The sequence below is a fragment of the Saccopteryx leptura genome, chromosome 10 (genome assembly GCF_036850995.1).
Source record: "Saccopteryx leptura isolate mSacLep1 chromosome 10, mSacLep1_pri_phased_curated, whole genome shotgun sequence".
NCBI lineage: Eukaryota > Metazoa > Chordata > Mammalia > Chiroptera > Emballonuridae > Saccopteryx > Saccopteryx leptura.
In genome coordinates this window covers 32,401,520-32,408,967 of record NC_089512.1, presented here as the reverse complement: position 1 = coordinate 32,408,967, position 7,448 = coordinate 32,401,520, and the positions used below count along the sequence as shown (strand labels likewise).

General features: G+C 55.2%; 1 long non-coding RNA gene across 1 annotated transcript; it reads left to right on the top strand.

Annotated features, from left to right (window-relative positions):
- The first annotated feature begins 750 nt into the window (after window positions 1-750).
- LOC136381913 (uncharacterized) lies at window positions 751-6,915 on the top strand. Its single transcript, XR_010747171.1, has 3 exons — window positions 751-1,019; window positions 2,071-2,500; window positions 6,510-6,915. It is a non-coding gene; the product is annotated as an uncharacterized lncRNA (long non-coding RNA).
- The last annotated feature ends 533 nt before the right edge of the window (window positions 6,916-7,448 follow it).

Sequence of the window (7,448 nt, the reverse complement as noted above, 5' to 3'; positions counted from 1 at the left end):
TGGGGCCCACAGGCATCCCCTGGAGCCGGGCCTTCTGGGATGGCCGCACAAGCCCCGCCCCACCCCTGGGGACTCTGAGCAGCACAGGCTCCTCCCTCCATCTGGGGCCTTGATTCAGTTCTGCTCTGGAATCCCTCCCCCTCCCCCCTCCGCCCTAGCTGCCCAGTCAACTGCAGGTTTCAGTTCAATACCTCACTTCCTCGGGGAAGCCCCCTGCCACCCCTTCCTCCTAGTCTAAGGAAGGTCATGTCCCTCCTCTACTCTACTCACAAATTGTCCCACTTGGATTTGCTGGGGGTACAAGGTGGCAATAAGTTCCCTTAGGGCAGTCCCTTTCCTGGGAAGTGGTGTGTGGGCCTTGGGACACAGCACCGCCCATGACAGGGTGCTGCTGCTGAAGGGCTTGTTTGTCCTGTCACATCCCTCCTGGGGACAGGACATCCTCGCCTACGATGTAAACATGTTTATGCAGCCCCTCCTCATGGCAGGGGAGGTGGCATGGGAGGACCCGCCAGCATCTACTGGGCACTGACCATGACCCAGGCCCTTCACTTACTTTAGACTCACCTGCTCCTCACGCATGTCCCCATCTCCTCTCCTGGGAAGGACATGGAGGTTCAGAGGTCGCACGGATTGCTCAAGGGCACACAGCCGTGCGGAGAGGCCCTGCTCGAACCCGGGTCCGCTGGCTGCCACGCCATTCCTGCCACCGCACGCCTTCCGCAGGAGAGGCCCCCTGCTCTGGGCTCACAACAGGGAGCTGCACACATCACAGTGCGTGGACCAAAACTGGGTGGAAAATCAGAAGTCGGCTCTGCAAAGGAAAATCTGGTCACTCACCGGAAGCTGGTTTGTCTATTCAAAGAAAAGGGCCCGTGTCCCAATGTCCCTTTGGGTCATACGTCATGAACTGAGGCCCAGACAGATATGGGGCTCTTCCCGGGTGTTTCTGAGCAAAGAGCACCAGGTGCAGAAGGCGTTTGGCAAACTGGCAGAGCTGAGGGAACAGCAGCAATGAGGTGGGTAGACCAGGCCTTTCCTGAGAGTGGGGGCAGGGTGGGAGAGAAGGGGTGACCTGTGGGGACACCAGGAAGTTTCATGGCAGGTGCTAATGGTAACTCACCATTGCCACCTAGCTGGCATTTTGTCCAAAGTCAACTGCATTCTGGGAAAAGCACTTAACCAGATTCCTCTCAGGAGGAAGCGTGAACCAGCATTCCTTCCCCCACACCTGGTTGTCATTTGCTTCAGAAGCCTCCCTCCCGGGCTCCCTGGAGCACCTTCTGCCCTAGACATCTGCCCAGGCCTCCCTTCTGTGAATGGCTAGGAGGCCATCCTAATCTATTGTGGGTTCAAAGCCATCTTTCCCGCCTAGACTCTTCCTCCAAATGACAGTTATGGCTTTAAGCAACTTTCTCTCTTGACTGAAAAAGTCCTTCCAGACATGTGGCCACTGAACTTCATCCACTCTACAGAGCTGGATAACATTATGGCCACTTCTTTAAGGAATCCTTTGAGGTTTTAAACTGTCGGCATTGACCTAATAGTTGGGTATGAGATTAATTGAGTGGGTCAGGCCCAGCATCAATAAAATAAAATAAGGTATTAGAATCAGAAGGCATCCCACATACTCTGAGCAAGTTTGTTGCAGAGTGTGTGTGTCCAAGGTGTGGCAGAGGCAGCGGACTCCCTCCTATGACATAGCCGTGTCCCTGGGGGGGGTGCCCTCCCAGGAACGACCACCCCCAGCCCCTTGACTTTAGGTGGACACCTGGTGACTGGCTCTCACCACTGGAATGTGATTGAAAGTGACATTTTACTTCTGGGCTAAAGTGGCGGGGTACCTGATTCACCATGTGGAGGACAGCCACCCACAAAACAGGAAAACTTCTGTTGTAGTTATGTGAGAAATGAACTCTTCTTGTGTTAAGCCACTGACGGCTCCGGACCTGTGAATTATAGCACCTACCGGTCCTGTGTAGTACACTGTAAACTGTACTTCTTAATGTGGGTACGCTCAAAAGAGTTTGAAAGACGCACCTGATCTAATCTAATGCCCTTATTTTTCAGATGGAGAAACCAAGTGTCAGAGAGGGTGAGGGGCTCCCCACAGTCTCCCAAACGAGCTGGGACAACAGCTTGCACAGGCAGGAAGGTGAAGGCTATGAGACCTGGGTGGCCCTTGTGCACCAAGACGAGGAGAGCTGACCACGGGCTGCGGACTTGCAGTCCAGTGCTCCCCCAACCTCCGCACGCACCTCTGGGGTGGGTCTGACATTTGCAGTCTGTGACAGGGGACCTCCACCCACAGCTGGGGACAGGAAGGGTGAACTCCCCCTGGCCTCGCTGAACCAGCTCTCACTTGGCCCCGCTCCGGCTCTGTGGTTAACATCTCTGCGCACACTGACAGACTTTCTCTGCAAGTCTGGGTTTCTCTGAACTCTCTGAGGCCCAGAATTCTAAGAACCCAGCAGCGGCCTTGCCCACCATCAGAGCCCTGGTGAGTCGCACGCACACAGGAGCACACGCCCAGGAATGGCGCCTCCATATCTGCCACACAGTGAGTTGGGGCCTTGCTGTTGATGCTGACAGCAGGTGACGGAAACACTCAGAGGCTGCTGCCATCGTGGCTCGGGCCCACAAATGGGGTAGAGCCTGCCACCCCGGGTTCTCAGCTGCTATTCAGTTGCAGGGCAAGGGGCAGTTGAGAGGGCAGGGCCACAGGCAGCCCTTGCACACGTTGAACAAGTGAGTGCAACGCTTGTGCCTTCCCCATCACCTCCCCCCTGGGGTTGTTGTGAGTCTGAGTTAGTAATTCCAGGGGCAGCTGGGCGCTGCACACACTTGATCCTACTTGATCTCACCCCTGGGAGGGGGCCAGGCCTGGCATGCTCCCTCCTCCCCCCATTCTACAGATGAAGAAACAAAGGCTGGCAGAGCTTACTTGTCATCCTCAAAGTCCCCTCTTATTGGCTGAGAGGAGGCCGGAGCCCTGGCACCTGGAGGGTTGAGTCAGACAGGCGAGGCCCCAGGGTGTTGGTGTCTGACAGGCTCTAAAATCTCCCATGAATGAACTGGGGCTGGTTAGGAGTGACAGTGGCCTCCAGCTCTCCTCCATCTGTCAGCTGGCTCTGGCTTTCCCCCTGGGAGTGGTATTTGTGGAATGTGTAGTACTCCAGCCACTGGGAACTACCAGTGTCACGTGGAAGAACCTACTCAGGACACAAACTTATGTCAAGAGGGAGAGGGGGAGGCCTGCCAAGGGAGGCAAAGAAGAACTCCTGAATTTCCTTCTCCCTCAGCTTTTATTGATCAGAAGCAGAATAGAGGTAACAGGATTACAAGGGAGGGAGATCAGGTGATAAAGAATGACTAATGGCCATTTTGCTGACATGGAGAAAGAGCTAATTTAGATCAGTACATTCTTTTTCTTTTGCTAGTTAACAAGCACAAAGGAAGGGGCAATCTAGAACCTCTAGGCTAATTTTCTAAAGCCCGTTCACATGCATTCCTTTGTGTCTGCGCAAAGGTCACTCACTCACACAGCTTCTTGGTGTTTGCATCCAAGAGACATTCACTCAGGGCTTTTCTTTCTTTCTTTTTTTTTTTTTTTTTTTTTTTTGTATATTTCTGAAGTTGGAAATGGGGAGGCAGTCAGACAGACTCCCTCATGCTCCCGACCGGGATCCACCCGGCACGCCCACCAGGGGGCGATGCTCTGCCCATTTGGGGCGTCACTCTGTTGCAACCAAAGCCATTCTAGCGCCTGAGGCAGAGACCACAGAGCCATCCTCAGTGCCCGGGCCAACTTTGCTCCAATGGAGCCTTGGCTGCTGGAGGGGAAGAGAGAGACAGAGAGGAAGGAGAGGGTGAGGGGTGGAGAAGCAGATGGGCGCTTCTCCTGTGTGCCCTGGCCGGGAATCGAACCCTGGACTCCCGCACGCCAGGCCGACGCTCTACCACTGAGCCAACTGGCCAGGGTCCACTCAGGGCTTTTAACTGAAGTTCCCCAGTCCAAGTCACAGAGGCTTCAAGGTTAGACGAGTGATTTCTATAGGAATGACAGTAAAGAACGACAGTGGCCTAGGACAAACCTGGGACAGGCTGGGTCTCCAGATCCGGGGAGATGAGGGGGTTTTGCACTCCCCCCACCCCCTCCCAGCCTTCTGGCCTCCCAGGGTCACCCTCTTATCTCCTCCTGCCTTTCCCATGCTGCTCCTAAGGCAGCACTTATGGTCCAGCAGTCTGAGCTCAGTCACCGCAAGGGAGGCTGGGAAATGTGGTCCAGCTGGGCCCCTACCCAGCAGAAGAGGAACTGGACTTCCTGAAGTCTCTGCCATTCTTTGAGATTATCTCCTTCCTTCGTTTATGAGGGACATGCTTAAATGAGAACGTTAGCCTTTTCCCCCCCATTAGACTGCAAACTCCTTGAAGACGGGAATCTTCACTGTCTTATTCATTGCATCTATCCAGCCCCTACTACGGCCCGCGGGCCGCATGCAGCCCCCTGAGGCCATTTATCCGGCCCCCCGCCGCACTTCCGGAAGGGGCACCTCCTTTCATTGGTGGTCAGTGAGAGGAGCACTGTATGTGGCGGCCCTCTAACGGTCTGAGGGACAGTGAACTGGCCCTCTGTGTAAAAAGTTTGAGGACCCCTGCGCCTAGAACATTGTAAGTGCTCACTAAATATCGGTTACTGTATAGCTAAAGCTCAGCCCCTCTTTTCTTTTCTTTTTTTTTTTTTTTTTTTTTTTAATTTTTCTGAAGCTGGAAACAGGGAGAGAGAGTCAGACAGACTCCCGCATGCGCCCGACCGGGATCCACCCGGCACGCCCACCAGGGGCGACGCTCTGCCCACCAGGGGGCGATGCTCTGCCCATCCTGGGCGTCGCCATATTGCGACCAGAGCCACTCTAGCGCCTGAGGCAGAGGCCACAGAGCCATCCCCAGCGCCCGGGCCATCTTTGCTCCAATGGAGCCTTGGCTGCGGGAGGGGAAGAGAGAGACAGAGAGGAAAGCGCGGCGGAGGGGTGGAGAAGCAAATGTGCGCTTCTCCTGTGTGCCCTGGCCGGGAATCGAACCCGGGTCCTCCGCACGCTAGGCCGACGCTCTACCGCTGAGCCAACCGGCCAGGGCAGCCCCTCTTTTCAAGGAGGGAAATGCAAATTCTGGACTTGAATGAGATATTTGTGGAGGAGATGAGTCCTGCTGGTCAGGGCATTGGGGACAGTGATCCATTTCTGCATCACTACTCAACCCAAAACTTCGTTGAGTAGCTTAAAACAACAGCCATTTTATTTGCTCTTGATTCTGGGACTTGGGAAGGATTCAGCAGGTATACCTTTCCTCTGCCCCGCATCGTGTCCACTGGGGCCACAGGACCCACTTCCAAGATGGCTCACTGTAAGTTGGCACTGGCTGTTGGTTTCATGTAGGCCTCTCCACAGCACTGCCTGGGCTTCCTGGCAGCGTGGTGACTGGGTTCCATGAGTGAGTGTACCAAGGACAGGAAGTAAAAGCTGCCTGTATGTTTAAGGTGTGGGCCCAGAAACTGGCATTTCATCAGCTCCTCCATATTTTACTGGTTAAGAAGTAACAGATCCAAGATTCAAGGGCCTCTTTTTTGTGTGTGTGTATTTTTCTGAAGTTAGAAACGGAGAGGCAGTCAGACAGACTCCTGCATGTGCCCGACCAGTATCCACCCGGCATGCCCACCAGGGGGCGATGCTCTGCCCATCTGGGGCGTCACTCTGTTGCAACCAGAGCCATTCTAGCGTCTGAGGCAGAGGCCATGGAGCCATCCTCAGTGCCTGGGCAAACTTTGCTCCAATGGAGCCTTGGCTGCGGGAGGGGAAGAGAGAGACAGAGAGGAAGGAGAGGGGGAGGGGTGGAGAAGCAGATGGGCGCTTCTCCTGTGTGCCCTGGCCGGGAATCGAACTCGGGACTCCCGCACGCCAGGCCGACGCTCTACCACTGAGCCAACCGGCCAGGGCCTCAAGGGACTCTTCTTGATGGGAGGAGTATCAAAAAGTTTGGGGGATATGCTTTAAAACCATCACAGAAGGCTTCCTGGAGGAGAAGAATGAGAAGCTACAAGCTCTAAGGGGTCTCAAACTCAACTCAGCATGTGGGCCGCAGAGCAAGATCACAGCCGTTAGGCGGGCCGTACTAGGTCTACAAAAGGCAACTGTTACGCAACACTTTTCTCACTGCAGTTGAAAACAGTCTGCGGGCCGCACAAAATTGTTCAGCGGGCCGCATGCGGCCTGCGGGCCGCGAGTTTGAGACCCCTGCTCTAATGGTTGAGCACCTGTAAGCTCTCTGGTATGTCTGAAGAAGCCTTAGTGTACCGTAGCATGGCTGAGGTTGCGCTCTGGCTGACCTGAAGAAGCTTCCAGTCAGTGGGGACAGCAGACTGTACTCTCCCCAAGTATCCACAGCAATCCTTCGAGTCTCAAGGTGCTTCCAGAACTCCCTCCCTGCCTCCTCCCTCCCTTTCTCATTCCCAGACACTTGCTCTTGGAATGCAGGACCCATGCTGCAGGGAAGCCCACACCACATGAAGAAGCCACTTGTGTGTGTTCCAGCTGACAACTCAAGCTAAGGTCTCAGCAGCCACCATCAGAAATCCCAGCGACCCGCCTTCAGAGGATTCCCGCCTCCAGCCTCTGAGCCTTCCGTCCGAGGCCCCAGACATCAGAGGCACCAGTGATCAACACCCCAACCATGCTGTCTCTGCGTTCCTGACCCACACCGTCCATGAGCATAGTAAATGGTTATTTTATTCCACCAAGTTTGGAGTAGTTTGAAATGTAGCCACAGTTACTGGCACAGCAGGCCAAGTGAAATATAACAGTAGGAACTCTAGGAAGCAGTTCTGTGGCCCAGAGAGGTCGGCTGGAACCTCACGGGACCAGTCTGGCCGTTGAAAGTGGGTTGAAGGTGACATTCAGCAGGGGTAAGTCGGAGAGTAACGGGAGGTGATTGGACAGAGGAAACAGCATGGGTGGTGCACTGGGCTAGGAAAGGGACTAGCAGGAGGACCACTGGGACAGCAGCACAGCCTGGGGGCTGGGGGTGGGTGGTCCAGGGAGCCTCTCTCCCTCTGAGGGCTTGAAGGAGGACCCTTGGTCAAAGCTGCTTCCTGATGAGGAGGTGAGATGGATAATCAGGAATGAGGCCACTGGGGGATGAGACCTCCACTGTGGTGGGGAGTGGGGATGAGGGCCTGACCAAACCGTGGGATGGATGAGGACAGGCTGTGCAGGGACCAGTGGCATCTCAACAGCTGGGTAGCTTGGGGCCGGGGGCCGGAAGCCTAGGGGTTAGGAGGTGGGGATACCCATGTCAAGGGCGGAGTATGTCCTTGGAAGGCCTGTGGCTGATGCTTTCCTCTTTATGGGGTGGCCTTTGCCGCTGTCCTTCCTCTGGAGGAGCCCATGGGGAGG